Below are 25,347 nucleotides of genomic sequence, written 5' to 3'. Positions count from 1 at the left end.
ACTCTTATTTTGCTTCTGTCCCAGTTTTATGTACAAATTTTTACTTAGTAGTTTTTAATGCATTTAACAAAGCGTCCCAACTTATCTGGAAACAGGCCTTGAAGTATCAGGTGGATGATTTAGTTTCCGAGAGCTTAAATAAAGAACGGAGATAACATAATTGTACTTATTATACGGGTCACTGCCTGATATAATAATCTATATTAATAATAGTAGCGTCATTAAAGTTCTTATTGCCGCCATAAAGCAGTTTAATGAATGCCAGCGGGGTTTGGCTGGCACCGTACCTGGCAAACTCTCCACATCCGAAAATAAAAAATCTAATACATTAATAAAATGTTTCCAGCAGACACATATTTAAAATTTAAAGCATTATTATCTGAGGAGACGACGTTCCTGATTAAATACACGATATGGCCAAAAGTATCCGGACACCCTGTTCCAAAACCATGGGCATTATTGAGGTGGCAACAATACCCTTTGTTTTAAGGTAATGCCAGCCTTTACTCTAGTGTGAAGGATTTTACCAGGACTTTGGAGTGTGCCTGTGGGAATTCCTGACTAAATACACAATATGGCCAAAAGTATCTGGACACCCTGTTCCAAAACCATGGGCACTAATATAGTGGCACAAATACTCTCTTTTTGAGGTAATGCCAGCCTTTACTCTAGTGGGGAGGATTTTACCAAGACTTTGGAGTGTGCCTGTGGGAATTCCTGACTAAATACACGATATGGCCAAAAGTATCCGGACACCATGTTCCAAAACTATGGGCATTCTTATGGTGGCACCAATACCCTCTTTTTAAGGTAATGACAGCCTGTACTCTAGTGGGCAGGACTTTGGAGTGTGTCTGTGGGAATTTTTGCCTACTCCATTTTTGCCAAAAGACTACTCAACAGTAGTAAGATACCGTACTGTACCTGTACTGTTTTGTGCATCTTTCACTGATAACAGTCTGGAGGTTGGATGTTTTGTCTTTGGATTGAACTTAACGTCAATCTGACCACAGCACACGTTTCTACCCTCTTTCGGTCCATCTGAGATGCTCTCGCGCCCAGAGAACTCTGAGAAGAGCTTTACAGAGTTTTAGGTTGCATGTCTTGATGCAGTGGCGGACTGTGTTAGGTAAGAACGGTTTTCTTAAGTGCTCTCAAGCCCATGTGGAATCTTAGTTCATTCATTTATTTTTATCTTCACCGCTATCTGCTCCGAGTCGCTGTGGGTCCTGAGCACGTCCCAGAAACACCCCAGACCCCAGACGAAGCAAAACACCCCATCAACACACAGCATCACACGCTTACTCAGTCGCGCTTACTCACTCGTTCCCAAAAGCAATTTATTTCTGCCAGTTCAATCCGCTAATCCATTAGCCAGCGTGGCATCCACAGAGTCTCAGTCTGGCGTTTGAAATTGATTATTAGGTCCCAGTAAGGCTCAGTCAGGCATCCTAATAATTTGGAGATTTTTTAACCGGACCCTCAATTCATATTCACCGACGCTCGACCGGCCCTGCGCGGGTTTGTCGCCCGGAACGATTTTCTTGTTTTTATCATAATTTAGGCGTCGGCTCTGTACTCGAGGATGCCGGCGCGAGCCGGAGCAGATGAGCGAATATTACAAACATCTCTGACACTAATGACATTATTTTTAGTGCACCATATGGCGCCTGGGACCGAAGCAATATGTTTATGCATGTAGGGCATCGGCGGGTCGTACATCACAGTCGCGCAGATGCACGTTCGGAGCAATTCGCACCATCTGACTCGCATGGAGATCATGAATGGTTAATGATGGGGTGCGGGGTGGGGTGCAGGGTGGGGTGAGGGATTATAGCCTCCCTACCAGTCTCTTCTGTAGGAAACCTGACAAAATTCATTTCTGCTCATTACAATTTCTAAAAGTTCTTCATTATAAAGAGAACAAACTCATACTTTGACGATACGAGTTGGTTTTAATTATGTTAAAATAATTGTTTTAAAATGTTGCAAGCCTGCTCAGTTCCCATCAGTAAGATCAGTCAGTGATCCCACCAGTAGTTCCCATTAGTTGTTCTCATCAGCAGTTCCCATTAGTCATTCTCATCAGTAGTTCCCATCAGTAGAGACAGCTAGTGTTCCCATCAGTAGTTCCCATCAGTAGATTCAGTTAGTGTTCCCATCAGTAGGTTCAGCTAGTGTTCCCATCAGTAGTTCCCATCAGTAGATTCAGTTAGTGTTCCCATCAGTAGGTTCAGCTAGTGTTCCTCATCAGTAGTTTCCATCAGTAGTGACCGCTAGTGTTCCCATCAGTAGTTTCCATTAGTAGTTCCCATCAGTAGGATCAGTTAGTGTTCCCATCAGTAGTTTCCATCAGTAGGTTCAGCTAGTGTTCCTCATCAGTAGTTCCCATTAGTAGGATCAGTTAGTGTTCCCATCAGTAGATCCCATCAGTAGGATCAGTTAGTGTTCCCATCAGTAGGATCAGTTAGTGTTCCCATCAGTAGATCCCATCAGTAGGATCAGTTAGTGTTCCCATCAGTAGATCCCATCAGTAGGATCAGTTAGTGTTCCCATCAGTAGTTCCCATCAGTAGGATCAGTTAGTGTTCCCATCAGTAGGATCAGTTAGTGTTCCCACCAGTAGTTCCCATTAGTAGTTCCCATCAGCAGGGACAGTAGTGTTCCCATCAGTAGATCCCATCAGTATTCCCATCAGTAGGATCAGTTAGTGTTCCCTTCAGTAGGATCAGTTAGTGTTCCCATCAGTAGGATCAGTTAGTGTTCCCATCAGTAGGATCAGTTAGTGTTCCCATCAGTAGTTCCCATCAGTAGGGACAGTTAGTGTTCCTATCAGTAGGATCAGTTAGTGTTCCTATTCCCATTCCTTATGCCCCCCATTCAATATTTTATTCATGGCTTCGTCCTTGTTCTAAACAAATTATTTTGACAGAGAAACAGAAAATACGTTTTAAACGATCATTTTATTAACTGAAGGAAAATGTGATCTAACACCAACTGTTAGAGGTGTGAAAAATAATTGCTTCTTAAGTTACTTAACCAATCAACAAAAATACCACAAGTTCTCCAGAAAACTGCAATATATATATATATATATATATATATATATATATACAGTATATAGTTAGTAATATAGATAGTCATCAGTCCATGATCAGAGTCTTACTGCTTACTGCTCTCTACCAACAAATCTTCATACAGAACGTCCGGTCATCAGTCCCTGATCAGAGTCTTAGGTACAGTTGGGTTACGTTACAAGCCAATGATCCGATAGACAAGATTGTTCACCTGTAAAGGGTCCAGGTCCTAAATTGAACCACCACATAGACCAGGAATATTTCCTGATATCATGGTTCCTGATGCGTGGAGATTTGCGTTGAGCTCCTTGCAGCGTTCATCACACTTCACTCAACAGCTCTGTGATTTATAGCCTGATAAATGACGCCCGACTGATTGAATTCTTATCGCACTGTTGTTTAAGGCTGATTCAAAAAGTCATTATGCATCTACAATAGCAGAAACATAACACACACACACACACACACACACACACACACACACACTCAATCACCTGCAGTCACTCACTGACACACTCAATCACACATTCACTTACTCTGTCACAAACACAGTCACGCTCACTCACCCAGTCATTCACAGCGCTTGTTCCGTGTCGACTCATGTCAGGGCAGAAAACGTTTCTTTAATGCGTTTTCCTCCAATTTTCCTCCCAATTTAGTCGTATCCAATTACCGCCTCTACTGCTGCAGAGCTCCACTCCTGACCGAGGAGGGTCGTGACTAACATTTACATTACAGATACATTCTCAGCATTTAGCAGGCACCTTTATCCAAAGTGACTTACAGTGCCATGACAGTACACATTCTGAGTAATTGAGGGTTAAGGGCCTTGCTCAAGGGCCCAACAGTGGCAACGTGGCAGTCGTAGGGCTTGAACCAGTGATCTTTTGATTACTAAACCAGCACCTTAACCGCTAGGCTGCAACCGACACGTGTGCAGTAGCCGACTGCTTCTTTTGACCTGCATGACATGGGTTTATATGGAGATCTGTATCGCGCACGGAGAGTCACCGTGCAGCACCATTGATCAGCCAGCAGAGGTCATAATTGCAGCAGGGGGCTCTGCCCACTGGATGAGCCAATTATTGCCCGTATAGGCGCCCGGCTGGCCATTAGCAAAGCTGAGATTCAAACTTACAAGCCTGAGATGCTTCACGTTTCATCGCTGTGCCACCCGAGCGCCCCAAGCTTTCATTTTTTTTTACTGTCACAACATGCAATGAAAATAAATCAACTTTTTACAACTGTATTTACACATTTAAAAATCGTATTATTATTATTATTATTATTGTTGTTGTTGTTTTGTTATTATTGTTGTGTTGTTGTTATTGTTGTTGTTATAATAATTATTATTATTATTGTTGTTGTTGGTTATTATTATTATAATTATTATTATTGTTGTTATTATAATTATTATTGTTATTGTTGTTTTGTTATTATTGTTGTTGTTGTTATTATAATTATTATTATTATTATTATTGTTGTTGGTTATTATTATTATTGTTGTTGTTGTTATAATTATTATTGTTGTTGTTATTATAATAATAATAATTATTATTATTATTGTTATTAACTATTTTATTTAAGCATTGTCTCCTCGGACTAATAACCAGGGTCCTTACGTGGCGTCAAAGACCCTGTCCACTTTTTAGTCCAGTCTTTTCCCACACAATAGACTAGTGGCCGATTTTGTCTGCTGCAGGCACTGCCGATCATGCTCACTAGGGGGCGCCCAGCCGACCGGTAGCAGAGCTGAGATTTGAACTAAAAAAAAAAAGCAGATTATTATAATTTCATTATTAAAATATCTGGTTTGAATAAGAAACTATTATAACATGTCCAAGAAGCTTGTGGTCAGGTGTCCAAATAATTTTGACCATAGAGTGCACACACACACACAGATATTATACACTGATACACCTCCTTGTTTCTACACTCACTGTCCATTTTATCAGCTCCACTTACCATATAGAAGCACTTTGTAGTTCTACAATTACTGACTGTAGTCCATCTGTTTCTCTGCATGATTTTTTACCCCCCTTTCACCCTGTTCTTCAATGGTCAGGACCCCCACAGGACCACCACAGAGCAGGTATTATTTAGGTGGTGGATCATCCTCAGCACTGCAGTGACACTGACATGGTGGTGGTGTGTTAGTGTGTGTTGTGCTGGTATGAGTGGATCAGACACAGCAGCGCTGCTGGAGTTTTTAAATACCGTGTCCACTCACTGTCCACTCTAGTAGACACTCCTTCCTGGTTGCTCCACCTTGTAGATGTAAAGTCAGAGACGATCGCTCATCTATTGCTGCTGTTTGAGTCGGTCATCTTCGAGACCTTCATCAGTGGTCACAGGACGCTGCCCACGGGGCGCTGTTGGCTGGATATTTTTGGTTGGTGGACTATTCTCAGTCCAGCAGTGACAGTGAGGTGATTAAAAACTCCAGCAGCGCTGCTGTGTCTGATCCACTCATACCAGCACAACACACACTAACACACCACCACCATGTCAGTGTCACTGCCGTGCTGAGAATGATCCACCACCTAAATAATACCTGCTCTGTGGTGGTCCTGTGGGGGTCCTGACCTTTGAAGAACAGCATGAAAGGGGGGTAACAAAGCATGTAGAGAAACAGATGGACTACAGTCAGTAATTGTAGAACTACAAAGTTTTAATATTTTAATGTTATGGCTGATTGGTGTATATATAAATCTAACCCTGTCCGACACAGACTATTGTGTCTGTAGAGAACCTGACAACGGCTAGTGTATCAGACCGCTGCACCACTCCTGAGTGCCTCATAATATACTTCTGACTTTAGCATTATTATTTAATTAAGGTAAAAAGATAATTATTAATTACAGTGACTAAATCGTAATTTACCTTCTCCTGTGTGACGAGGATATTTTTAGGCGCGCGGCTCGTTGGCCTCCGTGACCCCCAGCGTGCACGCCGCGTATGAAGCGGTTGGAAGTGGAGCTAAATGGACATGTTTGAGCGATTAGTCATCTGAACAGCGGGAATGTTGGGCAGCACGTGGGCGACGATGACGAGTGCCACTTTCCCGGGCTTTACAGCATCGCTCGTACCCAAGGCCGTCCTTCCCACATGCTCCGCGTCCACTCGGTCCCCCGTCCCGGAGCCCGGCCGGAGTGGCACGTAAGCGCCTCGCCGCTCCTCATGTTAAAGAGGCTATCTCGTCTCATCTGCTCGGGAGGATTGCAATTCTTTTTCAGCGATGCAATTTCTGCAAGCAAAGATGGAACTGTGACGGATGCCATCCAGCATCTCTCAGCGTCCCTCTTTCATCTCGCCGCTCAGAGGATTTTTATGAAAAACCGAATTGTGTTCTGATGGGCGCACGTGTGCTCTGGGGGAAAGTGCAAATGTACCCAGAAAATATCTTCAGATGACTAATTTCAGGTCTTTTAGCCACATACATTCATAAATAAATACAATTATTAATTATATCCTTTCAAATTTGGACACCTGACCGTGAGCTTGTTGAAGATCTATCAAATGCTATTAAATAGTGACCACTGTGTGATCTTTTCAGCTATCCTCCTCATTCCAAATGTCCATTATACTGGAAATTTTTTTTCGGGGTTTAATAACTCGAGAGGAAGTTTTACTTTGTCACACCCACTTTTAGACGTTCTCACACAACTCTGGCTTTCTACTAATTGGTCAAAGACATTGGGGATGTTTTTTAGCTATTTGAAAAAAGACCCGAAAATGGCAACCGTTGAGAAAGACGCTCAGCGCCTCAGTGACCAAACAAAACTTAGGTTTTTACCTATTAATGTGCACATATAACCAAAGTGTTTAAGAAATGATGTTTTTTAGAAGGTTTTTGTAATGATTGGTAACGATATAAGCAATGAATATGTCTTTACACATACTTAAATTTTGAGTGAATGTTTTATGTCCAGCTATCTGGACATTTGGATTTAATGTATTGAATGTTGTTTAGTTTGTCATGCTAACTATAAATTAGAAGACGTGCATCAGTATTACTTCCTGCATTTTTCGTGCTTTACATACAGTATGTTATTCGTGTATGTTAGGGGCTGACAGTAGATGAGGCGCTTACTAGATGATAGTGACTGTTGAGAGTAGCGAGGATGAATATCAACAGGATAGTGAAAGTGATAAAGGGCTCAAGTGATTCTGAGGACAGTCCAGAGGAAAAGGAAGAGGTAACTGCAATCTCAATATCTGTGATTGAATGATATCCTACTGTTTTAATCAAAAAGTTAGAGTTGTAATTTTTAAGGTTTGAGTTTTTAAAATTAAAAGTTTTAAATGATCAAATATAATAAAACATTTTAACTTCTGTATAAACTAGTATACGCTTTTTAATGTTTTAAACATGTATTACATTATGCCATAAATGTACAATACTTATGTCACGTTTTAATGGTAATAATAAATACGTTAATTTTTTCAGAATTTTTTATTAGATTAGATTCAACTTTGTCATTGTGCAGAGTAAACAAATACAGAGCCAACGAAATGTAGTAGCATCTAACCAGAAGTGCAAGATAGAGATTATATACATATAATACACAGTTAAAGTGCAGAAGTGACCAGATAGGTGAAGTGAGGAGACATATAAGAATATTAAGACTATTAAACAGATAATGATGATTGTACAAGTGAATAGACTAATATGTATTTACAGAGTAATGAAGGTGACTAAAGTGGCTACATGAATGGGTAATGAATGAGAATAAATAAAGTGAAGTATATAAGTATATATATATATATATATATATATATATACACAGTATATACATTATTATCGTGCTGGTGTAAACAGTGCAATAGTGCCATGTGCAAATTTGCAAAATACTGATTGTATATACAGTCAAGATGAAACATTTTTAAAAAGTACAGAGTTAAATGTGGTACAAAGGGCAGTGATATTTTTACAATGGTGTGCTAGAGTTTAGCAGGGTTACAGCCTCAGGAAAAAAGCTCCTCCTGAGTCTGCTGGTACGAGAGCGGAGGCTCCTGTAACGCCTGCCAGACGGAAGTAGGGTGAAAAGTCCATGGTTAGGATGAGAAACGTCCTTGATAATGTTCCTCGCTCTGCCCACGCACCTTATATTGTAAATGTCCTGTATGGTGGGTAACTGGGTGCCGGTGATGCGTTGGGCAGTTTTAACCACCCGCTGGAGAGAATCTTGCACATTTCATGCTCTTAATTCCAAATGTTCAGTATACTGGACACTGAATAACTCACAGTCTCCATGCAAAATTTATTATTTTTTGTATAATGTCATTTGAAAGGCTGAAATGAACAAGTGTTGTTACAGGATATTGTTTGTTTTTAAAGTGTCCAATCTCGGGAGTGAGGAGGCTAGAACAACACCTCTTACAAGACTTCAAAGTGTGTCTGTGTATGGGAATTTTTTACCCATTCAGTCAAATATGAAAAACAAAAAATGTTGCTCAAGAAAGTCTCAGTTGATCTTTCCAAAACTAATGCTTTGTGCACAGGGGTACAGTCATCCTGAAATTGAAAAAGTCGGAAGCATATTATTTCCTTCACACAATTGATTTAATACACCTTTGAGCAACTGTTGTGGCTGAAACACACAAAAAAAAAATTTGAAGGTTGTCCCAATACTTTTGTCCATATAGTGCACCTTGTTTCGTTGATGTTGTCCCTCCCCCTAGAGACTCGCAGCCAATCGTGTGTCTTTGTTGGCGCATGTGGAAAGGTTAGAATATTCTGAATATTAGTTGATTAGTTTTTTTATATAGCACCTTAAGCCAAGTTCACACTACACGACTTTTCAAGTCGTCAGGTCGCTGTACAGTTCACATGACACGACTGGTTCTCTTGTAATCGGGAGTCTTTTAAGTCGGTGTGGCTTTCACAATACATGACTGATCGGTGATAGAAGGTCACACACTACACCATCAATCACCAACTGGAATCACAGGCGAGCTTCTCTGGTCTCCCAAACTACGTTCTGTCACGAAAACAAACGTGAGAAGTGACGAGGGGTTTAATGATACCACGTCCAAAAATTGCAAGTCAACAAGTAGCGAGCGATCAAAGTTTGTGTGCTGATGTGCAGCGTAAAATCAAGAGGAAAAATAGGGACAGCACAGATTGATCGTTCTGTAGTGAGTTGGAGGTTAATACATATTTTTTTGCAATGCAGCGTGGGTGTTCTGTTTTGTAGAGAACGATAAGGTCAGAAATACTGTAAAACTTGTGTGTGTGTGTGTGTGTCGATGTATTCTGATATAAACTATATTATGCCCCCTATCCCTCCCTTGCGTTTCCCCCTTACACCGTATCCTGCATTCTCATTGGCTGTTCGACTCATTGCCAATCTGGCAACTCAAATCCAGATATTTGACAAGCTAGAAATCTCCCTTCGGGGAGCCACTCGGATCGAGTTGTTGAGTAGTTCACACATAGCGATTGAGAACGGAGTTGCTCCAGACCCGGCAAATCTAGCGTCGACCAGTCGGCGAGCAAAAATCAGGGCAAAAATCATGTAGTGTCAATTAGGCATTAAACAACCGTGGTTGACCAAAGTGCTGTACAGGCTCAGTATAGTATGTAATGTACAGTCACTACACCCCTCAACCGGGGTTAAACAGCAAAGTAAAAAGGTGTGTCTCCAGCATTGACTTAAAAACATCAAGCAAGTGTGTGGTCCTACTCTGGGAAGGCAAGTTGTTCCATAAAATCGGAGCAGCTACTGCAAAGGCTCGATCACCTCTGCTCTTGAGCTTAGACCTTGATGTTTCCAAACGCATTAGGTTATCAGACCTTGGGGCTTTCAGACGAATCCGAACCTGCAAAAGTTCTGCAGGGTGTGATGGTGCAGTCATATTTAAGGCCTTAAAAAAACTCGTTCTCTTCTCCATGTTAAAAGACGAGCTGCTGCATACGGTAACAGATGCAACTGCCGAAGAGCCCACATCAAAGAGCAGTCTAAACGAGAGGGAATAAACAGCACAGATCCCTTTAAGATCCCTGAAAGACAAATAGGTCCCAATCTTAGCTACAATTCTTAACTGAAAGAAACTGTTTGTGCAGTAAATCCTCACAGTCACAGTCATATTGTACAGAGATAAACAACAGGTCTGTCTTAAGCCACTGCAGGATGTTGTAAGCAGATAAAGAACAACAGTTACTACAGAATAGTTCACACCCAAGCTTTAGATAGACAGATAGACAGATATAGAGAGAGATAGACAGACAGACCAATATGACAGACAGACAGACAGGTAGACCAATATTACAGATATATAGATATATAGATAGATAGATAGATAGATAGACATATATATATATATATATATAGACAGACATATACAGTAGATAGATAGATAGATAGACAGACAGAAAGATAGATAGACATAGATAGATAGACAGACAGACAGACAGTTAGACAGACATATAGATAGATAGACGGACAGACATATAGACAGTTAGACAGACATATACAGTAGATAGATAGATAGATAGACGGACAGACAGATAGACAGACATATAGATAGATAGACGGACAGACAGTTAGACAGACATATAGATAGATAGACGGACAGTTGTTATTGTGTAATTTTAGTTTTCTTAAATCATCTAAACTTATTTCACTACGACACGCCCAGCTGGCTGATAGCAGAGATGGGGGGGGGTTCAGACTATTTTGGGTCATTCTTTTGCGAGGTAGAAAATAAGAGCGGATTCGGTGTGCAGAGCATCAGTGCTCCTTCTGCACCTCAATTCTGCCTGACCTTTAACAAAACCTCCAGGAAAGTCGGTCCACGCGGGATAAGCGAGCGCTGTTGTTTTGGCGGTTCTTCTGCAGAACGTCTCCATATTAAAGAGAGTTACGAGCCGGAGGAGACAGCGGCGAGCCGCCGTTCCGCACGGCCGAGGAAACGAGCGTGCTGTTAACACATGCATAATTGAACACAGTCCTGCTAAGCAACCGATATCATGCGGTTGGGTCAGAAGACTCAGCGGTGATGTCCAATTAATTGTTGCTAGCCACATCGCGTGGCCTGTCAATGAATTCGCATCTAATGAAGTTCATTTTAATGAAGCTACGGAAACTGAAGGTTTCAGAAATGAGCTGCGTGAACACAATAGCCAGCGAGCGCGCTCATTATACAGCGGCGGTGAAAAGCAGAGGCGAGAGAGCTTTCATTAGCAATGGGATGCTATAAGTGGCGCCTCTCCAGATGCAGGTACAGTCAGAGTCTGATGTTAAACGCTGCATGGACAAAAGTATGTGGACACCAAACCATGAACTCACTGGAAATCATATTCCAAAACAATGGTGATGGTGATTCTATTCAGCTGCTCCCAGTAGGGGGACAACAAATTACACAGTGCCCACAATTCACACACACACACACACTGATCAGCCATAACATTAAAACCACCTCCTTGTTTCTACACTCACTGTCTATTTTATCAGCTCCACTTACCATATAGGAGCACTTTGTAGTTCTACAATTACTGACTGTAGTCCATCTGTTTCTCTGCATACTTTGTTAGCCCCCTTTCATGCTGTTCTTCAATGGTCAGGACCCCCACAGGACCACCACAGAGCAGGTATTATTTAGGTGGTGGATCATTCTCAGCACTGCAGTGACACTGACATGGTGGTGGTGTGTTAGTGTGTGTTGTGCTGGTATGAGTGGATCAGACACAGCAGTGCTGCTGGAGTTTTTAAACACCTCACTGTCACTGCTGGACTGAGAACAGTCTACCAACCAAATATATCCCGCCAACAGCGCCCCGTGGGCAGCGTCCTGTGACCACTGATGAAGGTCTCGAAGATGACCGACTCAAACAGCAGCAATAGATGAGCGATCGTCTCTGACCTTACATCTACAAGGTGGACCAGCTAGGTAGGAGTGTCTAACAGAGTGGACAGTGAGAGGACACGGTATTTAAAAACTCCAGCAGCGCTGCTGTGTCTGATCCACTCATACCAGCACAACACACACTAACACACCACCACCATGTCAGTGTCACTGCAGTGCTGAGAATCATCCACCACCTAAATAATACCTGCTCTGTGGTGGTCCTGTGGGGGTCCTGACCATTGAAGAACAGTATAAAAGGGGGCTAACAAAGTATGCAGAGAAACAGATGGACTACAGTCAGTAATTGTAGAACTACAAAGTGCTCCTATATGGTAAGTGGAGCTGATAAAATAGACAGTGAGTGTAGAAACGAGGAGGTGGTTTTAATGTTATGGCTGATCAGTGTGTGTGTGTGTGTGTGTGTGTGAGAATATCTATGATCATATCATATCAAATGGTCTGTAGATGGTGACTAGGATGCAACGTCTATCCATACAGTCGCCTTGGTATTGAACCTGGCTGAGGAACACAAGTCGAAGAAGAACCGATGTAGTAGAAATATCAGTACACGAGGATACTAAAACAAAAACCCTTCTGTGTAAAACACAGTAACAATAAGCCATGTGCAAAGCCATTAGTAATTAGCTTAGCCCCCAATGCTACATTTACCATGACTACAGCATGACATTGTCAACCATATATTCAATTAAGAAAATAACATAAAATAGAAACACTTACATCAAGCCATAGAGCAACGAATGTCCTGGATATGGGCAAAGGCGAGAGCAATAGCCGGGAGCAAACTGCTACCTTCAATATGGACGCTCATTTCTCCATTAGCTCTACCTGCCTCCTTCTTCACCTGCTATATATAGCAATTCCTTCCCTAGTGACCCCCAGAGGTTGGGAATAAAATTACAACCACGCCCATATCAACATGACAGTGGCTGAGACCTGTCACAGGTCGACTCCCTTTATGAAACTCTCACAGCCTTTGTTTTTTATTTTAATTATTTGCGAGGTCAGGCAAAATAAATAAATAAATTAATAAATTAAAAATTATTGATGAGACCTGGCATGCTATCAATATTCCAATTCATTCCTAAAGTTGAAGTCCCTTTACATCAAATTTTAGGAGAACAGTCATACCGGACAGGAAAGGGCCTTATCAAACCATATCATTTATTTTACAGAACTGATTTTATACATTTGTTGTCAAAGTGCTTACAAAATCCCCTCTCCTATATTTCTTTATATGATCAACAATAAACTTCAGTCAAGCTTTAATGTTCCAATTTTAATGCAGGGGATTTTTTTCCTGAATGGCAAAACCTAAGCTTGCTTTATTGTGGTCAGTGTCATCTGTGTTCTTTTATGTAGTCAAAGGATTCACGTTCCTTTCATAATAATAATAATAATAATAATAATAATAATAATAATAATAATAATAATAATAATAATAATAATAATAGCAATAATAATAATAATAATAATAACGATAATAATAATAATAATAATAGCAATAATAATAATAATAGTAGTAATAATAATAATAATAATAATAATAATAATAATAATAACAATAATAATAATAATAATAATAATAATATCCATTTTTGTTTGCTCCTCAACCTTGGCAGATGACCACTGTTCCATGTAGCTTTTAATGTGAAACAATCAGTAACTAGCTAACATTCTAGGGCATCCAAAAAGGGGGAGATGAGACCCCAAAAAGGAGAACATCAGAACCCAGGAAGTAGGGATTTTTTCCAGCATGGCAACCCCTATGCACATCGTGATGTAAAGCTTGCTTTACTGTGGTCAGTGTCATCTGTGTTCCAGCATGACAGACCTTTTTTGTAGTTTAAGGGTTCACATTCCTTTCATCATCATCATCATAATAATATTAATAATAATATATAATATCAACCCAACCTTGGCAGGAGACCACTGTTCCATGTAGCTTTTAATGAGAAACAATCAGTCACTAGCTAACACTCTCCGAATGTGAGTGTTTCTTTCTTGAACCCATTTAGTCAAAAGGACAGTTATGAGGTCGGACACTGATAGTTTGGCTAACGGTCAGTGTTCCTATTCATCCCAAAGATGTGCAGGGGGTTGAGGTTAGGATGTTTCTTCTCATCAGACTTATAAAATCAGGTCTTTATGCAAACACATTAGCAGCAAGTGTAGCAGAAACATCAATGATTAGAATTTAGAGAGGTGTCCATATACTTTTGGCTGTTTAGTCTCATATTGTATTTAACATTTAATATTTGGTACAGATTGTGACCCAGATCTGTAAATTACAAACAATTCATATGTGAGTCGATAGGGGGCAGTACGAGAGAGGCTACAGTTACTGATTACGTTCTCTCTCAGGGTTAAATAATAAAATAAATAAATAAATCATAATAAAACGTGTTATTCAAATTAAATCATTTAAGATCGTTTCATTTAAGGTGGAATCCTGTTTAACACCGATATTACCCTTATAAACTGTAATCAACCTTTTAATTTAATGTTTAATTGCACAACCGTTAGCAGCAATATTAAGCAGCACGTCGTCCAGTTAAAATGGCCACTTCCAAAACCCCCAAAAATGAGGACATCAGACTTCAAAAACATAAACATCAGACCCCAAATAGGAGGACATCAGACACCAAAAATGAGGGCATCAAGACCCCAAAATGAGGCCCTCAAGACCCAAAAAAGGACATTAGACCCTAAAAAGAGGGACATCAGATCCCAAAAAGGAGGACATCAGACACCAAAAATGAGGGCATCAAGACCCAAAAAAGTGAACATCAGATCCCAAAAAGAAGAACATCAGATCCAGAAAAAGCACATCGGACCCCCAAAAGGAGGACATCAGACCCCAAAAATGAGAACATCAGACCCCAAATAGGAGTACATCAGACCCCCAAAAAGGAGAACATCAGACCCCAAAAAAGAGAACATCAGACCCCAAAAAGAGGACATCAGACCCTAAAAACGAGGGCATCAGACCCCAAAAACGAGGGCATCCAACCCCAAAAAGGAGAACATCAGACCCCAAAAAGGAGAACATCAGACCCCAAAAAGAGGACATCAGACCCTAAAAACGAGGGCATCAGACCCCAAAAAGGAGAACATCAGACCCCAAAAAGAGGACATCAGACCCTAAAAACGAGGGCATCAGACCCTAAAAACGAGGGCATCAGACCCCAAAAAGGAGAACATCAGACCCCAAAAAGGAGAACATCAGACCCCAAAAAGGAGACATCAGACCCTAAAAACGAGGGCATCAGACCCCAAAAAGGAGAACATCAGACCCCAAAAAAGGACATCAGACTCCAAAAGGAGAACATCAGACCCCAAAAAGGAGAACATCAGACCCCAAAAAGGAGAACATCAGACCCCAAAAAAGGAGAACGTCAAACTCGACAACAGAGGACATCAGAACTGACAAAAAGGAGAATATCAGGTCCCAATAAGGAGGACATCAGACCACAAAAGGAGGACATTAGACCCCAAACGTTCGCACATTTGACCCCAAAAAGGAGGACATCAGACCCCCAAGAAGGAGGACATCAGACCCCCAAAAAGGAGGACATCAGACCCCCAAAAAGGAGGACATCAGACCCCCAAAAAGGAGAACACCAGATCCCGAAAAGAGGACAAACATTTATTTGGAACTGACATTCAGCATTGCTTGTTTCAGAACAATATATTGTTTAACAGGTTTAAGAATCATCCAGATATTTTATTTTGCTATTTTTTATCTCCAAATGTCAGATGAGCGCTGATGTTCCTCTTGGTAAGCGCTGGCTTCCTTTGTGCTGGTACTGGTAGAAGAACTGGCACAAGGGACTCAGTTTATAAAAGACACATCTCAGCTTGTGACATTTACGGCTCACACCATGTCTTTCTCTCTCAATGTATTCTCCCGTCACTCGCCGTACCTCTCTCTTCTTCAATCCTCTCTCAGCTCCCATGTGCATTCTAACATGTACATACACACTCCGGCATGCACGCCGACGCCCGTCCCCACCACCGCCAGCACCGGCGAGGTGAGGGAGTGAATGACAATAGCTTGGAAGCGAGATGGAGGGGTTTCAGAACCGAAGTCCTCCGAGGCAACATGCATTATGGAGAGAGTCCCGGCGCAGACGGAGGAGCGAGACTCCGACGAGAGGCACAGCTGCCCCCTCTGGGCTGAAATGAGCCGGGAATGAAGAACGAGACCCTTTTTCTCTCTGTGCTCGCCTTTAGGACCCAAACTCACTTTATTTCCACGTGCTGCCCCCATGGCAGGCTCACCGTGCCAGTCCGCCCTTCCATTAGGGAAGCGAGACTCCACAGCGAGACTTCCTCAGCCTTTAAAAAGTAATCGACGACAAATGAAGGTTGTTTTTAGGGACGCGCCTAAAGCCGGGACAGATTCTATAGTTGTTATGGCTTGTTTACATTTCCGGCAATTAGCAGACGCCTTTATCCAAGGCGACTTACAGTACTGTGGCAGTATACTGTCTAAGCAATTAAGGGTCAAGGGCCTTGCTCAAATACAAGGGACAGTAGTAGCCTAGTGGGCGTCAAACTATCAATTGGAAGATTGCTGGTTCGAATCCAGGCTCTGCTATACAGCCACTGTTGGGCCCTTGAGCAAGAACCCCAGCTTTCAAACAAGGGATCAGAATTTCATTATACTGTACTGGTGTAAGGGCGGCACGGTGGCTTAGTGGGTAGCACTGTCGCCTCACAGCAAGAAGGTCCTGGGTTCGATCCCCAGGCGGGGCGGTCCGGGTCCTTTCTGTGTGGAGTTTGTATGTTCTCCCTGTGTCTGTGTGGGTTTCCTCCGAGAGCTCCGGTTTCCTCCCACAGTCCAAAAACATGCAGTCAGGTTAACTGGAGACACTAAATTGCCCTATAAGTGAATGTGTGTGTGTGTGGCGTCCCGTCCAGGGTGTTACTGTGTGCCTTGCGCACATTGAAAAGCTGGGATAGGCTCACCCCCGCGACCCTTACTGGATAAGCGGATAAGAAAATAAATGAATAAAATGAATGTACTGGTGTATACGTCTATACAACAAATCTGTGGACAGTTGTAGCTCTGTGGTTAAGATTAATACTAGTAATCAGAAGGTTGCAGGTTCAAACCCCACCACTGCCATGTTGCCACTGTTGGGACCCTGAGTAAAGCCCTTAACCCTTAATTGTTTAAACTGTATTTAATCATACTGTAAGTCACTTTGGATAAAAGCATCCGCTAAATGCCCTGAATGAACCTGGGAGTGGTGGGGCTTGAACCAGTACCCTAACTGCTAGGCTACAACTACCCATTTCTCATGATGTCTTTATTTATTGATTTTTTTTTTGTGTTCACTTTTGTTTGTCTCTCTGCTCAACAGTAAGAATAGAGCTACAAGCGCGAGCTGTGAACTCTCTAGGCATGCCGTCATTGGAGAGTCCAAAAAAATTATGAAGACTTCAGCTTCTGTCTGACTCTTCATTAATCTATTTTTCCTTTCACTCAAACTGCTATGCTAATTATATGATTTCTAAGAAAAAAACAAACATTGTTTTCTGTGCTAGAAAAATGCAAGAACAGAACAGAAGCGTGGTCACTAGCGGCCGGCGCTGTTTACGCTGTTTCACAGCGAAGTACGCTATGATTAAAGACCCCGCCCCGGGCGAGCGGTGCAAGCAGAGAGATGGAATATCACGCTCTGGTTCCACAAATATGTATTAAAAATTAAACAGAGAGATTTGAGAAGGCACTCGTTACAAACCAGTAGTGCTGGGCGATATGACCAAAAATCTGTATCACGGTATTTTTTAAGATTCTGATGGTTTCACGAATTATCACGGGATGTTTTATTTTTGTATGACTGGGACTTTTAATATGTCTGTGGCTGATTTTACTGTCATAAGTACATAGAATACACTGATCAGCCATAACATTAAAACCACCTCCTTGTTTCTACACTCACTGTCCATTTTATCAGCTCCACTTACCATATAGAAGCACTTTGTAGTTCTACAATTACTGACTGTAGTCCATCTGTTTCACTACATACTTTTTAAACCTGCTTTCACCCTGTTCTTCAATGGTCAGGACACCCACAGGACCACCACAGAGTAGGTATTATTTATTCTCAGCACTGCAGTGACACTGACATGGTGGTGGTGTGTTAGTGTGTGTTGTGCTGGTATGAGTGGATCAGACACAGCAGCGCTGCTGGGGTTTTTAAATACTGTGTCCACTCACTGTCCATTCTATGAGACACTCCTACCTAGCTGGTCCACCTTGTAGATGTAAAGTCAGAGACGATCGCTCATCTATTGCTGCTGTTTGAGTCGGTCATCTAGACCTTCATCAGTGGTCACAGGACACTGCCCACGGGGCTCTGTTGGCTGAATATTTTTGGTTGGTGGACTATTCTCAGTCCAGCAGTGACAGTGAGGTGTTTAAAAACTCCAGCAGCGCTGCTGTGTCTGATCCACTCATACCAGCACAACACACACTAACACACCACCACCATGTCAGTGTCACTGCAGTGCTGAGAATGATCCACCACCTAAATAATACCTGCTCTGTGGTGGTCCTGTGGGGGTCCTGACCTTTAAAGAACAGGGTGAAAGGGGGCTTACGAAGCATGCAGAGAAACCGATGGACTACAGTCAGTAATTGTAGAATTGCAAAGTGCTTCTATATGGTAAGTGGAGCTGATGAAATGGACAGTGAGTGTAGAAACAAGGAGGTGGTTTTAATGTTATGGCTGATCATTCACGCTGGGCACTAATGTCGGTCAATAGCTCTGAGGTCAGGGCTCTGTGCAGGACACTGGAGTTACTTTAAATGAAGCTTTTTACAGTCATACTGGAACAGGAAAGGGCCTTCCCTAAACATATTTCCTTCGTATGATTTTAGACCTGTTAGTAATTGTTGTGGCTGAAACGCACAAATGTAACGATTATACAGGGCGTGTCAGTACTTCTGTCCGTCTATTTTACGTTCTGGGTCTGTTCGCACCTTCAGGCTCATACAGAATGCTAATGGAGTACAGCAGCACGAGGAAAATAATGAGACCACGTCGCCGGTTCTGTTCAAATATATCACGGAGCGACTATAAATATGAAATACGGGCGAGACGTGGACGCATATAGGCAAATTTACCGTCAAATAAAACATTCCGGCCCGAGACGTATAGGAGGCAGACGCCGAAAATCGATCTGCAGTCTGAGGCTTTTACTGCGCCGTATTTTTAGATTTTTAAGAAATATGACATTACACCAAAGAACAGCCCTTCCTCTTCAATTTGGTAAGAGAAAATGAAATTTTTAGAGGACGAGCCGGTCCGACTAGACGAATCCTGCTTCTCTAACCGTCACACTGGATGCAATATATGGGAGTAATTTCTGGAAGAGGGTCAGAGGAAAGAAAGAAAAAAAAACAAGCATCCGTCTTCTCTGTCATATCGGCGAGGATGACCAGCTGAACCCGAGCGCGGCGATGAGAGCAGGAGAGGCAGAGACGTGAAAACCTGAAAGCGCTCGGCTCGATTCGGAGCTTCCGACCTGAAGGCACTTAGACGCTCGACGGCTGCGTGCGACGGCCGAAGAAATAAAACCACAACGAGCAATTTTCAGTCTGTGCCGCGACGTGAGAATGCGATTTCTTTTTGCATTAATCCGAATGTTCCTTGACGGGTCGCATGTTGAACAGCGTGCAGGATGAGCAGCTTCACTATACGGACATTCTAATTCTTGAATTCATGTGTTTCAGCCACAACAATTCCTAACAGGTGTAATAAATCAGTTATGTAAAGCAAACAATATTCCTTCAGCTTTGCATCAACAGTTTAGGGAAGGTCCTTCCCTGTTCCAGCATGACTGTGCCCCTGTGCACAAAGCAAGCTTCACTCAACAGCTCTGGGACAAACCAGAACATCATCGTCAACGCCCAGCCATACAAACGATGTCATCTTTTGACTGAAGTATATCTGTGGGAATTTGTGCCCATTCAAAGTCTTGTGAGAAGCTTGTCAGAGTGTCGGGTGTTGTTCTAGGGACAGTTTAACCGTTTTCAATACATGGAGGGAGACGTTAGCTGGCGTGCTAGCGGGTTGTGCCGACTCGGCCCGTCGGTTTGAACGGCCTGATGCTAACTGTGTTACTGAAGTATATGTGTGGGAATTTGTGCCCATTCAAAGTCAAACATCACTAAGGTCACTCTGTTTCAACAGCATTTGTTTTTGAAATTGGACGTCCAACAAGCTCATGGTCGGGTGTCCAATAATTTTTGGTCATATAGTGTCATATAATGTCAATAACATATTTGTCATTCCTTTAGTTTTAATAAATGTACAATTAATACATATTGTATGTTTTAATTATACTATACACTGATCAGTCATAACATTAAAACCACCTCCTTGTTTCTACACTCACTGTCCATTTTATCAGCTCCACTTACCATATAGAAGCACTTTGTAGTTCTACAATTACCGACTGTAGTCCATCTGTTTCTCTGCATGCTTTTTTACCCCCCTTTCATGCTGTTCTTCAATGGTCAGGACCCCCACAGGACCACCACAGATCAGGTATTATTTAGGTGGTGGATCATTCTCAGCACGAGTGGATGAGTGGATCAGACACAGCAGCGCTGCTGGAGTTTTTAAACACCTCACTGTGACAGTGCTGGACTGAGAATAGTCCACCAACCAAAAATATATCCAGCCAACAGCGCCCCGTGGGCAGCATCCTGTGACCACTGATGAAGGTCTAGAAGATGACCGACTCAAACAGCAGCAATAGATGAGCGATCGTCTCTGACTTTACATCTACAAGGTGGACCAACTAGGTAGGAGTGTCTAATAGAGTGGACAGCGAGTGGACACGGTATTTAAAAACTCCAGCAGCGCTGCTGTGTCTGATCCACTCATACCAGCACAACACACATTAACACACCACCACCATGTCAGTGTCACTGCAGTGCTGAGAATGATCCACCACCTAAATAATACCTGCTCTGTGGTGGTCCTGTGGGGGTCCTGACCATTGAAGAACAGGGTGAAAGCAGGTTAAAAAGGTATGTAGAGAAACAGATGGACTACAGTCAGTAATTGTAGAACTACAAAGTGCTTCTATATGGTAAGTGGAGCTGATAAAATGGACAGTGAGTGTAGAAACAAGGAGGTGGTTTTAATGTTATGGCTGATCAGTGTATATTTACATTAAGCATACATGTGTATTAAATTGTCCAATCAGTCACATTTGTTAACGTTTTTGGGTGACCCTTGACACGAGTTATGATATTATTTTTACATTTTTAGCAAGGATAACAATGGGTCTGTCTGAAAACCTAGTGATCTCTCTACATAGACTAGGGTGGCCACATTCATAGTCACAAAAAGGAGGACATTACACCCCAAAATGAGGATGTCATACCAGGAACAGGGGGACATGAAACTGCAACACAGAATGAAACCAGAACCCATATAACAGAGTTTTTGACCAATTTAAGCAAGAATTCTATAACAAATTACTGTTTTACTCACCAAATGTTGTGTCTACTTTTCATATTCAAGTCCGTTCCTTGCTGCCTCCAAAAGTTTACTTTTTGGCATTTTCACAGCGTTCCTGAGCATGAGAACTGACTAATTGACTCAGGTAGAGGTGTATACAGAATAGAGCGGGCGGGTGAAATTCAACCACTCAATCACAGACTTGCATTTAGAGGGCGGACCTTCTGCGATTGGCCAGTGGTAGCACTATAAGCAGTCAAATGAGGCTGTTAAACCAATGAAATACAAAGCATTTGTTTTGACATGTACCTAGTGGCCCCCTAGTGTCTCTTGTTGAGTTCCTGGAGGAAACCCGCGCTCGCTGATTCGAGTTTGTAAATCTATTAGCGTTTCTGTGGGAACTAACGAGCTTCCCAGAATCTGAATGTAAACCCCTCTAGATTTTAATCACGGTTCTGTAGGGCCAGTGATAGCTCAGTGGTTAAGGTACTGGACTAGTAAACAAAAGGTTGCCGGTTCAAGCCTTGCCACCACCAACCCTCAATTGCTCATCGTGTTCCGCTCATTGTGTAAGTCGCTTTGGATAAAAGCGTCTGCTAAATGCTGAAAATGTAAATGTAAATGTACTTGAGCCAATGACAGATAATATTGATCAAAAATCAAACCAGTTCATTCCAAAAAGAGGATTTTTTAAGTGTCCGTCCTAGCGTTGCGTGGATGGAGGACTGGCAGCTGAAATGCCGGACTGTCCGACCTAAAACTTGACGTCTGGCCACCCTAACATAGACACATTTTACATCATCCTACACTCCTAAGAAGAGGGCGTGTCTAAATTCCTAGATCCCTAAAAATGCTCCTACTGAAGCGCCTTAATTCTGAGTGATAATCTGACTGAATAACGAGGGAGCGTCCGACGCCTCCTCAGCGCTGAAGGCAATCCCAGCATTCAGTGAAGCACGACTTTTCTCACAAACAACTACAAACATGGCGGACGAATAAAAAGCGGAGCAACCAACAGAGTTCTTTTCACATGTAAATTAATTCTCATTAGGGACATCAGGGACAGTTTAACCGTTTTCAGTACACGGAGGAAGACGTTAGCTGGCGTGCTAGCGGGTTGTGCCTGAGGCTAACTGTGTTAGCTTAGTAAGCTAAAACTGCAGTGATGTATTTGCCATGATCGCCATCCAAGTAGAGCGTCTAAATAATCTGCCTTATGAGTTTAATGTCTTATTAGAATCCTCTCTTATTAGAATCCTCCCATCCTTTGCACTTTTTTTAAATTTCGTTTATGCATTTTTTCTCCTTTTTAGCTCATCCAATTGCCCGATTGTGTCATGCTTCCTCTGCACCAATGCCAATCCCCGATCTGCTTGAGGAGAACGAAGCTAACCCACGCCCCCCTCCGACACGTGGGCAGCAGGCGTATGCATCTTGTCACCTACACGTTGACGAGTGCGGTGCAGATCAGCACTGTGTACGGAGAGACGCATCCTGACAGCACTGTTTTCTCGTCTCCGTGCAGGCACCATCAATCAGCCAGCAGAGGTCGTAATTGCATTAGTTATGAGAGAGACCCTATCCGGCTTAGTCCCACCCATATCTGAACAACAGGCCAATCGCTGAGGCAGAGCTGAGACTCGATATGATGTATTTGAGATTCCAGCTCTGGTTCCAGCGCCACGTTCGCGCCGACCTTTGTGGTGGGCAAATCAAAGACCCATCGTAGGCTATAGGCTCACCGAGGCCCCCTAGTGTCTCTGGTTGAGTTCCTGGAGGAAACCCGCGCTCGCTGATTCGAGTTTGTAAATCTATTAGCGTTTCTGTGGGAACTAACAAGCTTCCCAGAATCTGAATCTAAACCCCTCTAGATTTTAATCACGGTTCTGTTTGATTTAGACAGAAGCAGATTTGTCACCGCAGCGCATGGTTTAACATTACAGTAAACAGTACGGTGAGCATCTGAGAACCGTTCGCTCTTGTACAAACAATCTGATTGCACGCGTGGGGAGGAAAGGACGCGGCGCGGAGTCGATCTGACGGGACGTAAATTGAGGCACTCGGCCTGTCGCTCGGCCTCTCAATGACAGCTTTGTCAGAACTGCTAATTACACTGTCTCTGTCTGAGGATGTGAAGATGCTGTTTTTATGTTTCTGCTCGCTGCTCGGCGGAGTGTCCACTTTTTTACGTTTTGAGTGACACTTAACAGACAAGGCCAGCTGTTTGTCCTGCATCTTAAAAATCCAGTAACAAGAGGATTTATGATATTTTCTGGAAATAAGCTTTAAATCGACCAATTAAAACAAGCAAAGCATGTTAACACACCAGTGTGCTAATGCAGGTCATATGAATTCCTCATAACTGCTGCAGTTACGACCTCTGCTGGCTGATCGTTAGTGCTGCACAGAGACGGGGGATAATAGGGAACGGTGCAAGATTCTCCGTGCACGATATGGATCTCCGTATGAACCCACCTGGTGCAGGTAAAAAGAAGAGGTCTGTACTGCACACGTGTCAAGGCATCAAAACAGTAAGGATTAATATACACCGATCAGGTGACACCTTTCTATCAGAACCAGCATGAACTTCTTCAGCAGTTTGAGCTACACTAGCTCGTCTGTTGGATCGGACCACACCGGCCAGCCTTCGCTCTTCACATGCATTAATGAGCCTTGGCCGCCCATGACCCTGTCGCCGGTTTACCTCTGTTCCTGATAGAAACTGACCACTGCAGACCAGGAACACCCCACAAGAGCTGCAGTTTTGGAGATGCTCTGACCCAGTCGTCTAGCCATCACAATTTGGCCCTCAGATCCTCACGCTCGTCCATTTTTCCTGCTTCTAACATCAACTTTGAGGATAAAATGTTCACTTGCTGCCTGATATATCCCCCCCACTAACAGGTGCCGTGATGAACAGATAATCAGTGTTATTCACTTCACCTGTACGTGGTCATAATGTTATGACTAGTTGCTGTATGTTCTGCATTGACAGTCTCCACTCTTCTGCAGTGTTCAGAGCTTGGGACGAATCTGCATTAGTGTGGAATAAGCGTCAGATCCAGGGTTACAGCTCCACATGTATCTGTGTTTATCTGGATTTTCCTCCCTGTTTCACTTTTAAACTTGTGTTACAGCTCGAGCTTCTGAGAAATTGTGAGAATCAGAATCAGCTTCTCCCAGAGTCTAAAACGCTTCTGGTTCAAAATAAAGCTTAACGTGGTTTAATGTAGTAAAAGAAGGAGACAGGAGCACTAAACTTCTCTTCATTATTACTGCTCATAAGTTCCTCCACTAATCACATTCCTCACTCGCCGTTTTACTACAATAAGTCACGTTTACTGAACGGAATACGGTATTCCAGGATCAAGCATCTCCACGATTAAGAAGCTTCAGGAAACAATAAAGAAGTAAAGCTAAAGTGCAGCTTTTATTGTATTTCAGTGTGTTTATATTATATTTGTGTTATTTTCAGTGTATAAGTGTCAAAAACAACCTCATTATTTTACATTAGACTAAAATATAAGCAGCTCTACAGGACCATGAACGCATTAACAGGTTTCCCAAACATCCTTATGGGAAAAATACCTTAAAACTCAACGTCTTTAAACTCATGTATCATGTATTCATGTATTTGAAAATCATTATCCAACATCAGTTGGCCCTGTGTGAGGAGTAATTTTCCGCTCAGTTGCTCAATTAACTAATAACCAAATCTAATTAATAATTGGGCTCAATGAAGCTGGACGCACTCAGATCTGATCGCCGCGGCTCGGTTCAGCAATCACAATAATGAATGATTTCATGTTTGTAAGGAAAGAATGACACTATATGACCAAAAGTATTAGGACACCTGACTATGAGCTTGCTGGACGTCCCTAAGAGCGACCTTTGTGTGATCTTTTCAGC

Source organism: Trichomycterus rosablanca, chromosome 13 (assembly GCF_030014385.1).
Source record: "Trichomycterus rosablanca isolate fTriRos1 chromosome 13, fTriRos1.hap1, whole genome shotgun sequence".
NCBI classification, from domain to species: Eukaryota; Metazoa; Chordata; class Actinopteri; order Siluriformes; family Trichomycteridae; genus Trichomycterus; species Trichomycterus rosablanca.
The sequence above is the reverse complement of the archived record's forward strand: the minus strand, read 5'-3'. Positions refer to the sequence as shown.